General features: G+C 35.6%; 1 protein-coding gene across 2 annotated transcripts in view; it reads left to right on the plus strand.

The window, feature by feature from the left end:
* The window catches only part of LOC112051724 (protein TANC2), a 326,061-nt gene that overhangs the window by 12,453 nt on the left and 296,261 nt on the right, over positions 1–17,347 (plus strand). For both annotated transcript variants that reach the window (XM_052885029.1, XM_052885030.1), the window contains exon 2: positions 6,108–6,150. The gene's annotated coding sequence lies outside the window, so the exon portion shown is untranslated. The remainder of the gene's footprint in view (positions 1–6,107; positions 6,151–17,347) is intronic.

Genomic DNA, 17,347 nt, shown 5'->3' on the forward strand with positions numbered 1-17,347 from the left:
TTTTATTTATTTAATATCCATATTAGTGACAGATAAAATTAATTGAATTCTATTAAATGAAACATTAAATTCTTTTATTTAAAATATTTTTGACAATAAATGACAGCCATTAATCTGTAACAGAAACAAAAATATTAATTTACTATATTAGTATTACTGTACGCTTACGTACGCTACGTACGTACGCTAGTACGCTTTGATAGTACAGCCTCTGCTTCCTTACGGCTCGCCTACGGCTCGAGCTTTCAATATCGTCTCGGTTGTAATTTTCAACTTACCGCACTTATACCATTATGTATTATTATATTATTAAGATTTTACATAGTATTATTTTTAAATGCATGGTCTCTTACTTGTTGCTAGTAATATCAAAGACAACTTTTCTTTGAATAAAAAAAAAGATCTCTCCTTTTATTACTCACCGCATAATACAATCTAACAAATTTTTTCCCGAAACGAAAATTTAATTTTCCACCCATGCGTGAGTCTTTCATTTTCCGCGGGACGCGTAGGTTTAACAGTATGGAAATGAGAGAGGAAAATATGATTCAGTTTTACGAGATGTATTTTATATAAGTGTACAACATTTTGCTGGCAACTTTTATATGTATTTGTATGATTTTTCAAAAACACTTTCACATTTATTTGCTATTTATTTAACCAGTGCACAGTAAAACTAAACTGGTTTATGTTGCACTATGGTTAGAGGGTGTGGGTTCGAATCCAGTCCGGGGCATGCACCTCCAACTTTTCAGTTGTGTGCATTTTAAGAAATTAAATATCAAGTGTCTCAAACGATGAAGGAAAAACATCGTGAAGAAACTTGCATACCAGAGAATTTTCTTAATTCTCTGCGTGTGTGAAGTGTGCAAATCCGCATTGAGCCAGCGTGGTGGACTATTGGCCTAACCCCTCTCATTCTGGGAGATTCGTGTTCAGCAGTGAGTCGACCATGATTGTTATTAATGATGATGATGATGAATTGTACTATGTATGATATGTACCATCGTAATGGTGATGATGGTTAGGTATAATTTCATTATGTGTTTTGTAGAATAATAAGCAAAAAAAAAATTCTTATATGTACATGTTTTTAATCTTTTCTTGCGATAGTTGCTTGACTAATTGATAACTAGCATATTACTACTCAGCCTATAACACTACCTTTGAGTTAGCTTTCGTAAAATGCAACCAAAAGGAAGCATTTTTAAAACCTTTTTGCATGGTGCTTGTAGTTTTTGCGCGTTGATATTATGTCGGTCAGTTAACAGCACTAAAGTTTAATTTTTATCTAATAATTAACTTTTTTTTCTCGCTGGGAAATACTAACACATTTCTGGGTTAAAAATCGATATTATTCTTAATAGTTGTTACATTAATTCGTTAGAATCAATTAATTAAATTTGCAAGTCAATAAATGCAATATTCGTGACTGTTATACAAAACAGACCATGAAAAATTGCATTTATGTCTATTGTTACTGTCAATAAATATGTAACTTCATAGGCGTGCTAAAGAAGTAAAATAAAAGGTTGGACGGAGTACAGCTCACCTAACTACCTATTTATTTAGTTGAATGAACTTTCCAATTGGTTACGTAGATAGTTACGTGCTGTATAAAATGACATTATCCTTAGAGCACCTGTGCACTATGTCCGACATTAATCCGTTATCCAGGAATACTCTCACAGAAAAAATTTCGAGTATGGAGTTCCTACATTTTAATACATTAATTCCTTTATCCAAAGGTTGTCTGGCAGATATTGCTACAAGCAATAAGACCGTCTTTACATACTTGTTTACTATGTTTTCTTCTATTTTCTTTTTGTTATTGTAGTTTTCTTTTGTGCAATAAAGTATATTTAGGTTATCTTTCTTTCAAGAAATATTTGGTCGCAGCCTGGGAAATTGGTGGTGTTACATTCTTATGCTTCGGAGAATATGTTGAATTCTTGAGGCATTTATAATGTTTTACTCTTTTTACACTAGTTATCGATAAGATAGGACGTCAATGGATCTAGGCCAATGTAACCTAACCTAATGTCCTAGCATGAGAGTGATTAAAAAACTAATAGTCACCAAGTGCAGACTTTATTTTAGACGGAAAACCATCACCTACACATAGTAACAATTCACAGAACATGTAATGAACTTGTCGCATAATGATGCCCTGTATTAACAACACATGTATATTCGGATGCAATCTATATGACGTTTACAAACATCGTGCATTTAGGATTTTAGGTATCAACGGATACGCAGAGGCGCGGCGGCAGGATATCAGCCCACACGTAATTTAGCGTATTTTATGTATGAAATGCGCCTAGGGACACCCGCATTGCATCCCGACTATATTCATCCTTGCATGCCTGTAATTCAACATATTCGGCTCACTGCTGAACACGAGTCTCCTCTAATAAGGGGTTAGACCAATAGTCCACCACGCTGGCCCAATGCAGATTGGCCTGCATCAGCATCTTCAGAGTGAAACACAACAATTTAACAATTTTTCGTAGCGGAAATAAACATCAAGTAATTCTCAGAATTTGACTGCTATACTAGCCACAATAAAAAAACAAACCTTAACAACCTCAAAAGTGCTTGTAAAACCTCCTTCAAATTTATTATTATTTTTTTTAATTGGAAAAGTAGCATTTTCGCAGCGCACTTTCTCGGTTCGAAATCGGTGACAGTGTACAAGCGCTCTTATCGGGTACCCGTGCCGTCAGTTCGCTCGGAAATTTCATTTGTCACCGGCTGCTGTGACAGTGAGCTAGTCGATTTTGACAATTAATTTACTGCTATACGCTCAAAATGAATGAACTGTTTGGGAATTAAATTAAACGGTTCTATAGGTGAAAAATAGTATCAAAAACGGTGGATTTCAGTATACCGTTTCATAGTTTTGTAACTCGTCTTTTTTTAATTTAATTTATTTTATATTAATTGATTATGAAACACGGCTAAAACTTACGTGATATTAGGTCGGAGTATGCTCGACTAGTTTCACGTTCACGTTTCACGTTTCATCTAATATCACGTGAGTTTTAGCCGTGTTTCATAATCAATAAATATGAATAACACTCACGATAGTTTAAATTCAAAAAATAATTTATTTTAAATACAACTTTCTGTGATAATGTGCTCGTCTGTGGCCATACTCATTTTTGCAAGCATTGCTGTGTCCAGGCACAAAGAGCTTGGTTATGGTAGGTGTCCACTCATCCGCATCGTACGTATCGGATGCATCGCATCAAATGGATTTTTAATTTTACAGTACATAAAACGGATTTATGCGATCCGTTGCGGATCTGTAGACGCGCTTGTGTTATTTTCTGTACAAAGAATACTACAATCAGTTTGATGCGATGCGTCCAATGCGTACGATGCGGATCTGCGGACGCCAGCCGTTACTGGCGTATTATTAGTTCCACTTAGCAACGTATGGGCCACTTACTTGTAGCTTGGTCTAGTTACTAAAAAAAGGATTTAGTCACTAAATTCTTTTCTTTATACAAATAACTGAAACAAACTCAGAGCTGAGCTGAGATGTCGATGCGTCGTCTTACATAGAAATATCTGTGGCATGTCACACAATGCGCTCCGGCGCCGCATCGGATTTGCAACCACTGAGACGAAGCAGGAAGGGGTGAATGCGTTGGAGCGGCACCGCTCAGTTGTTTATGCGTCACAATATACATACTGTCCAACGCTGGTACGGCGCCGCAACGCATTGTGTGCCCTCGCTCAGACCCTGCATGTCAACTAAGTCTACTTGAAATAAATGAATTTAGATTTTGAAATTGAAATTAAGACTAATTTGTTAATACTACTTAAATAGCATACATAAATTATCTATTAAAAAAATATGTTTACTTAAAGTAGTGTTGAACATAAAAAAAAACCTGTCAATTAAGTTCCAAATATTTCTATGAAGATAAATAATGGGATGAATTATTAAAGGAACTTTGGGGTTGAACAAAGAGAGCTTTTATCACTCTTTGATCCCTATTCCAGTCATTACACGGTTCGGGTAACTACTACAGGCGCCCAAATAGCCAAATACTACATACCGGGAACGTTACCAAAACCACATCAAAGAAACTTTTCAGTTGATACCCAACGTTTAGGCAATCAGTAGACGTAGCAACTTGGACTAATGTCAACTTTTTACAAGTTTAATCACATGTTTGGAAGCGAAACTATGATCGAAGTCTCGTGATAGCCCAGTGGATATGACCTCTGCCTCCGATTCTGGAGGGTGTGGGTTCGAATCCGATCCGGGGCATGCACCTCCAACTTTTCAGTTGTTTGCATTTTAAGAAATTAAATATCACGTGTCTCAATCGGTGAAGGAAAACATCGTGAGGAAACCTGCATACCAGAGAATTATCTTAATTCTCTGCGTGTGTGAAGTCTGCCAATCCGCATTAGGCCAGCGTGGTGGACTATTGGCCTAACCCCTCTCATTCTGAGAGGAGACTCGAGCTCAGCAGTGAGCCGAATATGGGTTGATGACGACGAAGCGAAACTATGATCGAATATCAATATCGATCGATAATAAAATCTATATATTTATAATATTATACATATGTGTTTCATGGTTGGATATAGCTACATGAAAGGCTTTAATTTACCTAATGGAATCTAATGCAGAATACCGAAGATATACTCAAACGAATATCTCGCAAAAAGATAAGGTATGAAATTTAAATACATATACATATGTAATGTATACTATTGGTATCCGAAATATTATATCCGTACGTGGAGTTTAAAAGATTGTCTATGAATGACGGTGTGGGTGCTGTAAAAGTATCTACTCGGTACCGATGCCAATTGGAGAAACCAGTTAGGTACTTGACATAATTAATTATACGAGTTTGTCATGGTGACTAAAAATAGAGTGAAAATAGTTTGAAAATTAATAGACTACAAAATAGTTTTAGACATTTAATGGTCCAACAGGCAGGGTTTAAACCGCAAACGTTCCCTAAGCTTTGGAGCTATATGATTTTTAAAATGCTAATTGTATGTTGCAATAAGTTGCTCTGTGTGTAGAGCGCCTTATAACAATTGCTCCTATCGCGTGTTTCATGATAAACGAAAAATACAATTTGTAAAGATACGCCATCTCTGCGCCCTTCATTAAAACTTTCATTTTTGCAATTCCAGTTACATAATACTTTTTTGGGTACCGTAAGTACCTTAAAATTTTAAATCACATCTATACTAATATTATAAAACTGAAGAGTTTGTTTGAGCGCGCTAATCTCAGGAACTACAGGTCCGATTCAAAAAATTCTTTCCGTGTTAGATAGCCTATTTATCAAGGAAGGTTAAAAGTTATATTTTATTCCCGTATTCTGATGGAAACGGGTACCACGCGGGTGAAACCGCACGGCGTTTCTTAATATTCTTTGTTAAAAACATTAAGAACAGTGGTAATGATAACGGACAAATTACTTGAAAAAAATAATAATGAAATCCATGTTTCCTAAAGTTAAACTAATTAACAATTGTTTTTTTATATTGAACATTTTAGTCAACTCAAACAAAGTTAAGACATTAAACATACTCTGTTGCATGAATTTGTCGGATGTTTAAAAACTTTAACAAAGAAATCAATTATTATACTCTACCATTGCTGCTCAGTTTACCCACAAAATATATTGGTTTAAGAATAAAAGTATCGGAATATACTAAGAATTCAAAATTAACAATTTTGTGTGACAATTTCAATTGTTTGATACTTAGTCAATTTTAAGTCACAGAGTGACGTTTAATTTTTGAAGTATGTATATGTACTATTTAAACTAAGATTACAAAGAGGTAAAGTTTGTGAGGTTGTTGAGGATCTGGATTTACTGAACATTTTTTTAAATTTCTTTACCAATAGAAGGTCACGTTGTCTATGAGTCTCATAGGCTAACTATTTTATCAACGGAACCCCTCAAAAATCGCGCTACTCGCGCTTGATTATGATTTATAAGTTAACCCATAATTAAAAACTGTAACTGGATAAAATGAAACAATAAAACTCTGTGTAATGTCACGCAGAACAAAAGCGTGGACGTTAATTAAGAAATATTTTTTGTTTGTTCCAGGAACGCCGGAGATTTATACTTCGAATTGCGCCATTCTCTGATTGTAAGCCATATTGCTTTTTATCAAAAATATTTTCACATTTATTAATATTGTAACCAATATGTAACAATAAATAATAAGATAAACTTTAATTAATTTTGATATCAGTTTCAAGTCTATAGCTTCGTGCCATTCTCTGATTTATGTAACCAAACTGTAACAATAAACAATAAAAAAAATAACCTAGCACCGATACTATTATTATACCGATGTCAGCTTAAAGTCTGGAGCTTTCTAGTAGGCGTCGCATTCGCATCGCACGGATCGGACGCATCGCATCATGCAATGCGGATATGTGGACGCTTTTCATTATTGTGAAGTTTACAATGAATTAATATATCATTATTCTAAACAGGTAAGTTCATGATCACTTAACCTCGGTGTGCCATTCAAACAATCAGTCACTACACCGTTTTTCATCGTATTTTCGATTATAGATGATCGTAAAACGAAAAGATCACTGCTATTTGATGTAAAATGACGTAACCAAAATAATTTTGTTGAAATAACTATGTGAGATCATAATTACGAAAATACGATGTTGTGACTTATTATTTGAATGGTATACCGAGTTACTTAATAACCCAGGTCAGTTTGTAGTAAAAGGCTGACTTGTAACTAAAAAAAATCGGTTGTCTGTAATTGAACGTGACAACGTCAAAAAATACTGATGAAATGGTTGCATTTTTCAAAAGAAAGAGCGAGATATACTTTATTTATTGTAAAAAAACATGACGCATGACGTCATCTTTTTCAAGTTTGCATCTGGCTTCATCAAATTATACGTATATATTATTATCGAATTAGACGTTGTCACGTCAAAAAATAAAAAGTTGTTATACAGTTTTATGTAAAATTATTGCTTAAATTATAAATATTAAGTGTTGTCCGTATGTATAAACAATTTAAATTACCAGGATCGCATAAAGCAGGTGATAGTAAAATAAACACTCCCCAGGAGCAATTGAAACGTCTATACAATATAGCACAAGTACGTTAATCTCTCTAAATGTGTCTCTGGCGTCGCGTTTTGCTTCTTCGGGAAATGCTAACATAAATTTGTCTCAGCGCGACAACATATGGTTATTTTTTATGCAAAGGTAGTTTGGAACGAAGTTCTTTTAATACTTACACACGGATATAAAAGTGTAGCTTAAGTGCTTTATATTCTGTGGGCTTACAGTTAAAGTGAACTGCGGGCCTAGTGGCAGTTTGATACTGTTACTATCGCGTTAACGTAAACGCGAATTTCTAAGGAATTGAAACAGTGCCATCTAGTGGCACTACTGCACAACTGTTTCAATTCCATATAAATTCGCGTTTACGTCAACGCGATAGTAACAGTATGAAAATATTGAAAACTCCCTCTAGGCACACTGTCAGATATCGTCAAATAAAGTACCAGGGCAGCAGAAGAGTGTAGGAGGTTGATTTACACTATAATATTTTCTTAAAATCTTACGGAAAACGTTAAACACGAAATTTATATCGAAGTCTCTGAGTAAGTTTGGGTTCACAACTTCACAAGGCATATTCAATTCTAACTGATATTATAAAAGTGAAAGTTTGGATGAAGATCTGGATTTTATGTGACTCAATAACAGCGATCCAAGTCTTACAAATGAGTTTTATGAAAGGTATAAGCTTACATAGATTTTAATTATTTTAATGATGTATAATTTTCTATTTATGACGAAGAATGATCTATACGGGACCCTCAGTGGTTGAATCCGACTCGCATTTGTCCAGTTTTTTTCGTAATTGTTATCTTGCAGGTAAGGAATTTACACACAATAGGACACAATTTTATAGTATATTTTATTTTATAATATATATACAAGAAACATCTCTGTTTTCCTATTTTGAAAGTCATCATCATCATCATTATCAATCCATATTCGGCTGACTGCTGAGCTCGAGTATCCTCTCAGAATGAGAGGGCTTAGGCCAATAGTCCACCACGCTGGCCAATACGGATTGGCAGACTTCACACACGAAGATAATTAAGAAAATTCTCTAGTATGCAGGTTTCCTGTCGATGTTTTTCCTACACCGTTTGAGACACGTGATATTTAATTTCTTAAAATGCACACAACTGAAAAATTGGGGGTGCATGCCCCAGACCGGATTCAAGCCCACACCCTCCAAAATCGGAGGCAGAAGTATTATCCACGGCGCTATGGTAATACCTACGGTAAGGTATTTTGAAAGTAGGTACAGTTAATAACAGGAAGACATCTCCAAAGAGGAGATACTTCCGTCTGGAGAGACAGACGTCAAAGGCTATTTATTGTACATCAAATGCTCAAAGTACCGCTCTCAGAGGTCACTCTTCGGATCAGCTGTGTACTAAATAATTAATATCTCGTCTGATACTGGATACATTTACACCGATTGGAATGTAAAGAACTAAAATTTTAAGTAAAATCTATAATTAATATAGCTCAGCGAGTCGAGCTGAAGTGGCAATGGGCAGGCCACATACTTCGAAGAGGCGATGGACGTTGGGGTCCCAAGGTGCTGGAATGGCGACCCCGCACAGGAAAGCGCAGTGTTGGTCGATTAGGTGGACTGAGGATATCAAGCGGGTTGCAGGGAGCCGTTGGATACTTGCGGCTCGAGACCGTTTTGTTGCCATGCCATGGAAGCCATGCAAGAGTCCATCGGCTGTTAATAATGATGATGATGATGATGAATATAACTGGGGGGAGGGGGGGAACTGCGGCTACCTTAATACTATACCTACTATAGAAATGAATACCAGCAAAATTTATCTATAACCTGCTTAAGATTAAGACTTGGCCTCGCTAGAACTGCAGTGACTTCTACATTAAAACGAATATTTAAAGCTGCTCTAATAAGGTCAAACCTAAAGAATTTCTCTGGGCAGGTAGAACAACACAAGAAGAAAAGGGGATTGTTAACCTGTTAAACAAATCCTTCTGGAGGGCTATTCTATAACGATGTTTGGTAAGACTCGCAAGTGCGAGTTTCGATTACACCTCTTTCTTTTTCTTTCTATAGAATTGTGTTAGACAAAGACAGATAGAGGTGAAGTCGTAATTCCCACTTGCGAATCATACAAGACATCGTTACAGAATAGTCCTGTTGCGTTCACAAGTCCCAACCGGGATCTGCTAGGAGTTTGTCTCTCTGCCATACGATAAAACTGAACTAAAAAAACGGACCGCAACGAAAATAACTGTTATAATATCGGCTGACTAACTTAACTATATTTTTTAATAACCTGACCCGAGACTTTAATCCTAGACCTTATTCTATGTAGCTAAACCAGCTAACCACAGAACCAATGAGACAATTAGAAATAAAACGGAAACGGTGTAACATTAACCCAGCGTCTTCAAATTCTTCAAAAGTTGATAACAAAAAAGTTAAATAGGGAATTAAATTTAAATAAGCGATCGAGAAACGAACGATTGAATTTTTCGCTGATAATATTTTTAATAATAAAACAATGTAATCAATGTAATTAACGTTAAAGTAATGTTTACTTTATTACAGAACCTTTCCAGAATCTGCCGTGCAAACCGGTAGTTTTGCAAATACCTACTCAAACTTCATGCTTCAAAAGTGGTCTTAAACAAAGCCTACTTGAAAAAAAAACATTTTGATTTTCATATAATTCAAATCAGACGTATATAGCCGTATCAACGCGGGTAAAGTCGCTCCCATCCTCTACTACTCCACTCGTAATAATACATTAAACAGCACGCACGAAGAACATTCATCAAAGCCTCCCGTCAGCTGTCAAAACAACCGCGTAAGTCCCAATAACAAGCGAGTATAAACACCAATAAAAGCATTAAAGCAAGCCATAAATTACCTAGAGCAGCATATGTTTATAAACTTCGGGGAATTACTGTACTCGAGCAGTGTTGCTAGGTGTGTGATTTGTCTGGAACGTCTATTATTAAGAATCTAGTAATAAGTCTAGACGCACTCTTAATAATGACCTAAAATCAGAAAATTATATCATTTTTGGTAGACCAGCGGACGCATACAACATTCGCGTGAAATTTACAAATCACGCGGGAACCATGGACTACAGGATAAATAATAAATAGCCTATGTTTAGTTAGATTTTACATAGGCTATTATTTATCCTGATATAAAGCGACTACTTGAATGGAGTGCCAAGAAGTCGTGTTTGGTCCCCACTCATTGAGTGGGGACGTTTTTTGATCGCTGATTGTGTAATCACTTTTTAATAGGAGATCGATGATTTTCGACCACACATAAATGGGTTATGGGAAAGGAGATGATGAACTTTCTCACAAAAGCTTTATTACTACTTATATTGAAATAGCAATTGTTGAACAATCCTACTAATATTATAAACGCGAAAGTTTGTAATGGATGTTTGGATGTTTGTTATTCTATAACGCCGCTACTACTGAAGTTATTTAGCTGAAATTTGGAATGGAAATAGATTTTACTCTGGATTAACTAATAGGCATTTTATCCCGAAAAAAGTCATGGTTTCTCGAGACTTGCGAAAACTGATGATTTTTACAATATGAAAGTTTGTTTCTCTTTCACGCCTCGACTACTGAACCGAATTAGCTGAAATTTCGTGTTAAGATATATTATACCCTGGATTAATACAAAGGCTACTTTTTATCCCGGAAAAATCCATGGTTTCCGAGGGATTTGTGAAAAACTAAATTCAAGTCGCGGGCGTCCGCTAGTAAACTAACTATAAATGTTAAAACAATTCTTCTTGTTCCGCAAACGAAATGAAATCAGCACACCTACCCTGCGGGCAGCGTTTCACTCAGCCACTTCCCGAAAATCTCATTACAAAAGGCTTTACGTCTATGAATAACACAGCACCGTTGAATAAACTACGAACGCTCCTTGATTGTGTTACGTTTAGGAACTTCCACGGAAATTAACTTTTCCCAAGTAATTTTAGACCGCAGAAGGGTTTTAACTGCGGTCGTGTTATCGTGTTACTGTTGTAGTATTTTGGAAATTATAAGGGTCTTCAGATTATGAGGATAAACACTTTACAACCATTATAAATTTTAATTGCGTGTACCGTATGGATTAAATATTGAATACTCTATAGGTTAATTTATACTTTCATTCATACTTCAAGTCTAAATTTACATTATTTTTATGACTGTTTTGTTTTACTTTCTCCTAGCTTTTTGTGAGAACAAACAAATGAGAATATTATCACACTATCATCACACATTATAAAAGCGAAAGTTTATGTGTAAGTGTGAAAGTGTGTAAGTATGTTTGTTCCTCTTTTACGCTGCGGCTATTGCAGCGATTTGGCTGAAATTTGGAATGGAAATAGACTTTACTTTGAATTAACACATAAGTTACTTTCATCCCGGAAAAATCCATGGTTCCCGCGGGATTTGTGAAAAACTGAATTCACTGAATACCGGTCAAGTCTTATATTATTTGTGCTATAGTACTTGCTATTGAGTAGAACTTAATAAAGGTTGTACGTCTGCAGGAAGATCTGCCAGCTGATGTTTTTGAATCGCATGTCTCCGTATTCAGACCCTACAATGGACCTACTAACTACCCTATAGGTTTTGATTCCCTTGCGAGAATCAATATAATTAAGTATGCAACATAAGTGGTACATAATGCAAACTATCTTTTAAGAAATATGTTCTATTATATTTCTTAAAAGATAGCCTATAATAGAAACTTGTGAAATTGAAGAAACAAATAACTTACTTCGCGACATATCTATTTGCGACATAAAATATATTATGTTGAAATTGAGAACTTCTCAAAGACTTTATCGACAATATTTTGCCATTTGCGAATATTCTTTGACATGGAAAATGTTCCGACATTTAATAGTGGGTCTGTATATTGAAATGAGACGCATTTTATTGATACATTTCATATCGGAGTAAGGAAACCCAATGACGCGTAAACTTAAGATGGGGTCACAGTTCAAGCTATTAGATTTAACTGTTTAAAATTAATAGCTTAGCTAAGTGTTTTTCAGATGTATAAATTATTGTTCTACTCGTAATTTTAATACTGTTTGTTTGTTGTAAATGGAAAAAAACATGCAGCAGCGAGCGTGCATCCATATTTCCGAGTAGCCGACGCCCCGCGGTTTCACCAGCCTAGTTTTCGTTTCTGTAAGAATACGGACATAAAATATAGCCTATAATACTCATAAATAACATGGCTTTCTAGTGGTAAAATAATTTCAAAATCGGTTCAGTAGATCCAAAATTCAAAAAATTCATTTATTTCAAGTAGGCTCAGTTTACAGACACTTTTGACACGTCAGTTGACTATTTGTAAAGATTCTACCACCGATTCGGAAGGCAGGTTCTGCTGAGAAGATACCGGCAAGAAACTCGACAGTTGCTCTTTTGAAATAAATAAAGTCATACAGATTTAAAAATTTACAATTGATAACAATTACGATTTCTTATAGTTTTACTTCCTGTGTGAAGGTGATTACCTGCAATACCATAAACTTTACCTCTTTATAGTATTACCTAATATCTACTTATAATAAGTATAGGTGTTAGAGACAAAACAGACCACTAATGAATTTAAACGAGTTCAGTTTCGTAGCGAGACTAACGAAGCAAAACTAGTTTTTCATAATAAAACAATAACTCCCCAAATTTAATGAATCAATGATGGGACTGCACAATCTGTAATATCTTCTGCCATATCTATAGCTCCGAACGCTGGAGTGAGAACTTAACGATGGCTGTGTCTACTTCTAGGCCGCTGACGTAATCTTAAAAAGGGGTCCAAGTTAGTTGGGCATTGTGAACGGACAATTATGTAAATAGAAAATTCCTTATTGGTGGTATTTTTGCGCTCCATGTATTTTAGGGCGGAGTTCTGCTCAGTGAGTGTGAACGCAATATTGCCTTGGACCCTCCATTAGGGGGACATTATAATAATGATTCCAAATCTTGACTACTTGGCCGTTTAATTTCAGAAATGGTCTTTTAGTAATAGGAGAATGCTCTATGCCACATTAATTTTGAGAGCCATGTTAGTCCAGTGGATATGACCTCTGCTCTGCCTCCGATTTCAGAGGGCACAGGTTCGAATCCGGTCCGGGGCATGCTTCAACTTTTCAGTTATGTGCATTTTAAGAAATTAAATATCACCTATCTCAAGCGGTGAAGAAAAAACATCGTGGGGAAACCTACATACCTAAGAATTTTCTTAATTCTCTACGTGTGTAGAGTATACAATCCGTGTTGGACCAAAGTGGTGGACTAATGGTCTAACCCCTCTCATTCTGAGAAAAGACTCGTGCTCAGTGGTGAGCCGAAAATGGGTTGCTAATGACTACTATTTTACTTGTAGTACAATATACATATATGAATACATGAATACAAGAAAAAATTAAAAATCTAATTAGGTATACATACCTAAAATATGCAGATATAGAACTTCTGACAATATCATGTAAGCGACATCACACATATACCATAATCAAATTGAGACATTAACAGGTCGCTTATATATTATCCAGTCGCTTCACAATGACGTAACCTCATTAGTTGCTCGCTCAGCATTTTTTACCCGAACCAAGTACATAAAAGATCCTCGCGTGCCGACCACCTATCACCGAGAGAACCGCCGGCTAATGAAGACAAAAACCGTTATCAGCGAGTTATTTGTGCGCCACGTATTTTACTACCTGCAATATACCGGCTAGGGGTAACTTACTACTGGGATTTATGAATACACATTAATTTGATAGTAAATTGTTGTTAGAACGTATAAAATTTTCTGTACACGAGGTCAATTCTGTACATGAAATATATTTCCAAATAAACTAATTGGGGGTGATTAGTGATCGATACTGATGTCAAATTTTTGTCTGTCTGGTATTTTCGTTAAAGAAACAAAAACTACTCGACGGATTTTAACGAAACTTGGTACAATTATTCTTCATTTTCCTGGGCAGGTTATACTATACTTTTCAACACGCGACGATCAATAGCACCAGAGCAGTGAAGGGAAATTGGGAAAACGGGAGCAGTTACATCATTTTTACAGCGATACTACTGTACGAGTAAGGGCTGCATTAAAGAGGTCTAAGGGAGGTATAAGAAATAATAATATTCACTTAAAATGTATTAATCGCGTAAATGAAGTTCAAGTAGGCATATTAACGCAGAAAACACCTAAGAAATTTGATTATAATTAAAGTACAGATACTAAGGCTATAAAGCTATTATAGGAATGAGAGATCTCGTAAAAACGTAAAGCCGTCCGTAAAACACGGGCCGTATCTCGTTTACGCGCACTTGAGCCACCTAACAAAGGGCTACAGTCACACCGTTACGTCCAAAAGCCATCAATTAATAGGCTAGTTGACATTTTTTTTAATTCTTAAATAGTTGAATAACGTTCTACTAGATTGAAAAAAAAAATCATATTTTTTGAGACGTGACTACATGAAAGTTTTAGTTTTTAAATGTTTGTTCAACTGTTACATGACGTCAACAAACACGAAGTGTATCAAATCCCTTACAAACGGAGCATTTGACAAATTCTTAATTTGTCCAGATCTGGCTTGTGGGAAGCTTCGGCCGTGGCTAGCCTACTATGGCTACCCTACCGGCAAAGACGTACCGCCAAGCGATTTAGCGTTCCGGTACGATGCCGTGTAGAAACCGAATGGGGTGTGGATTTTCATCCTCCTCCTAACAAGTTAGCCCGCTTCCATCTTAGACTGCATCATCACTTAACATCAGGTGAGATTGTAGTCAAGGGCTAACTTGTAAAGAAGAATAAAAAAATCCTATCCAACGTTACGGTGTAATAGGCGGCCGTGAAACCGTAAAATGAGTGAAATCCAAAGGCCCGGATTGTTATGGTTCTGAAGGAATAATAATGAGGTGCTCATGGACCTGGTAATTTGGTTCCAGAGCTCGATGCTTTCAAACGCAAGTTTATAGACCAGATATTCCAGGAGACGTGCTTGACGTATTTTTATCATAAAATTTATAATGACTTCAAAGTAGGTTATAATAATTTTACTACCATTTTCTATTCTACATTTTCTAACCTCCCACAATTTGAACTCCATTTTGTCTTTATGGTTAATTTTAGTTTTCCTGCTTGTCCGAGATACATTGCCTTTTGATGTTTTATATTTGTGGTTATCAGATTATATTGATTTTTTTTATTTAAAGTTTAGATTTTTTTAATATGTGCACGTTATTTACCTACTTTAATTTAAGAAATGCCGTTCGTTGTCAACTAACTGAGTTAAAAATCCCATTTATTCCAATTACTCCATCAGAGAATCGTATATTATCCCGTCACAATATAAAGTCTTTTTACAATAACTGCCTCGTAGGTCTAGTGGTTAACCCATGTAGCTTTGGATGACGGGTCCTGGGTTCGAATCCTATGTCACGCTGTAAAAAATTGAGAATTTCGTTCCTCCAAAAAGTTCTCGGTAAAAAATCTCTACTCGTATTCAGATTTTTCGATCCCAGTCCCCTTAAAGAGTTAAAAAGGTACAAAATATTATTTTACCTACTTTAATAAACAAAAGGCCTTAATGTACCTAACTAGGGGGCCAAGTCGAGCTTTGCTTTGACTTATTCAACTTGACTACTTCACCCGGCAAGCGATTAAGCGTTCCGGTACGATGTCGTGTAGAAACCAAAAGGTGTGTGGATTTTCATTCTCCTCCTAACAAGTTATCTCGCATCTTAGACTGTATCATCACTTCCCACTAGGTGAGATTGTATTCAAGGGCTAATAAAGTTACTCGAACATTCCATATGCTATCATCACCTATCGGCGACAAACAGAGGCTTTAGCCGCTTATATACAAGATAACGAGCCCACACAAGCCTATACCAACATAACATTGTCCATAAAAATGTTCCATATCGAACAACCTTGATCCAATTCAGATTATCGCTAGATTGTCTAATACGAGTCTAGGCGCTAGGCGAAAAATGGCGGAAAAATATTCACAAAGTTGGCAACCGACGCCGTTTTTTTCGCTAGCCAATTGACACGGTTTAAAAGTAGCACGGCTATCGTGGGCGGGCACAACAAACCGTTTCAAAATAAACTAATTTCGACGCGGGCCGCGTAATTTTTGACCCCATTTTGGATGCGGGTTATTACACTCTACGTTTTAATCGACTTCTTGTTAGGGCTATGATTATTTTGTATATGCTAGCATTATGAGCATTTTGCACTCTACGTATTAATCGACTTCTTGTTAGGACTATGATTATTTTGTATACGCTTGCATTTTGAGCATATTGCATTTAAATTATATTTAATCTAAGATCCCGTATGACCTTCACCGACCTGTCTACCGAATGAAAACTTTTTTATATCATATTAAAATTATCATTATATATTTTAAATGTGTTGACTAAAAATTTTCAGTTCTAAGACATTTTAGAATACTATAATTAGCAACACATATACTTTTATCAATTATACACCAAAATAATTCAAAGCACTCATAATTAAATCGTTGTATGTGTCACCGAAAGATTGAATAAACTATTAGTCAAACTGACGAAAAATAATACAAGTACCAACCAGTCGTACGTACCTACTCAAATGACTACATTATTTTTTTTAAAAAAAAAAAAACCTTAATCTAACTAAACAACAGCTGATAGCGTCTTAGTGATGAAGTATTTTCATTCTGCATTTCTTGAAAGACACTTTTTAATGTAATTACTTTGAGCTACACCATGAAACTAAATGTGCAAAAAATTAAAAATTGCCCAAATTTTTTTACAGTCAAAATCATTTTCATGTATTTTTTTTTTATTTAGGAAACAACCTTTTCTTAGCATGGTTGGTGACATCGTGAAGTGACCATGTTATATCATATCTTATATACACAAAAACAATTTCAAACTTTTAAACATAGAATAAGATGTAGTGTCCTAGCAACAATGGCAATTCGCCAATTCTACACGCACAGTTTCTACCTTCCACGGCAATTTTTTCTCATGTATCTACTCACGTAGCCGAACCCGCAAAAACGCTTTTTACATTACGCAAGACCAGAATCACAAAGCATCAGATAAAGTAACGGCCAAGGCAGACTCGTATGCATGTAAGGAACCCATTGGTGAAATAGTTATCGTTAAGATAAAAATACAAATTAATCAATACATAAACTGCCTCGTTAATCCAGTGATTACTGATTAGCTTA

Source organism: Bicyclus anynana, chromosome 13 (genome assembly GCF_947172395.1).
Source record: "Bicyclus anynana chromosome 13, ilBicAnyn1.1, whole genome shotgun sequence".
Classification (NCBI taxonomy): Eukaryota; Metazoa; Arthropoda; class Insecta; order Lepidoptera; family Nymphalidae; genus Bicyclus; species Bicyclus anynana.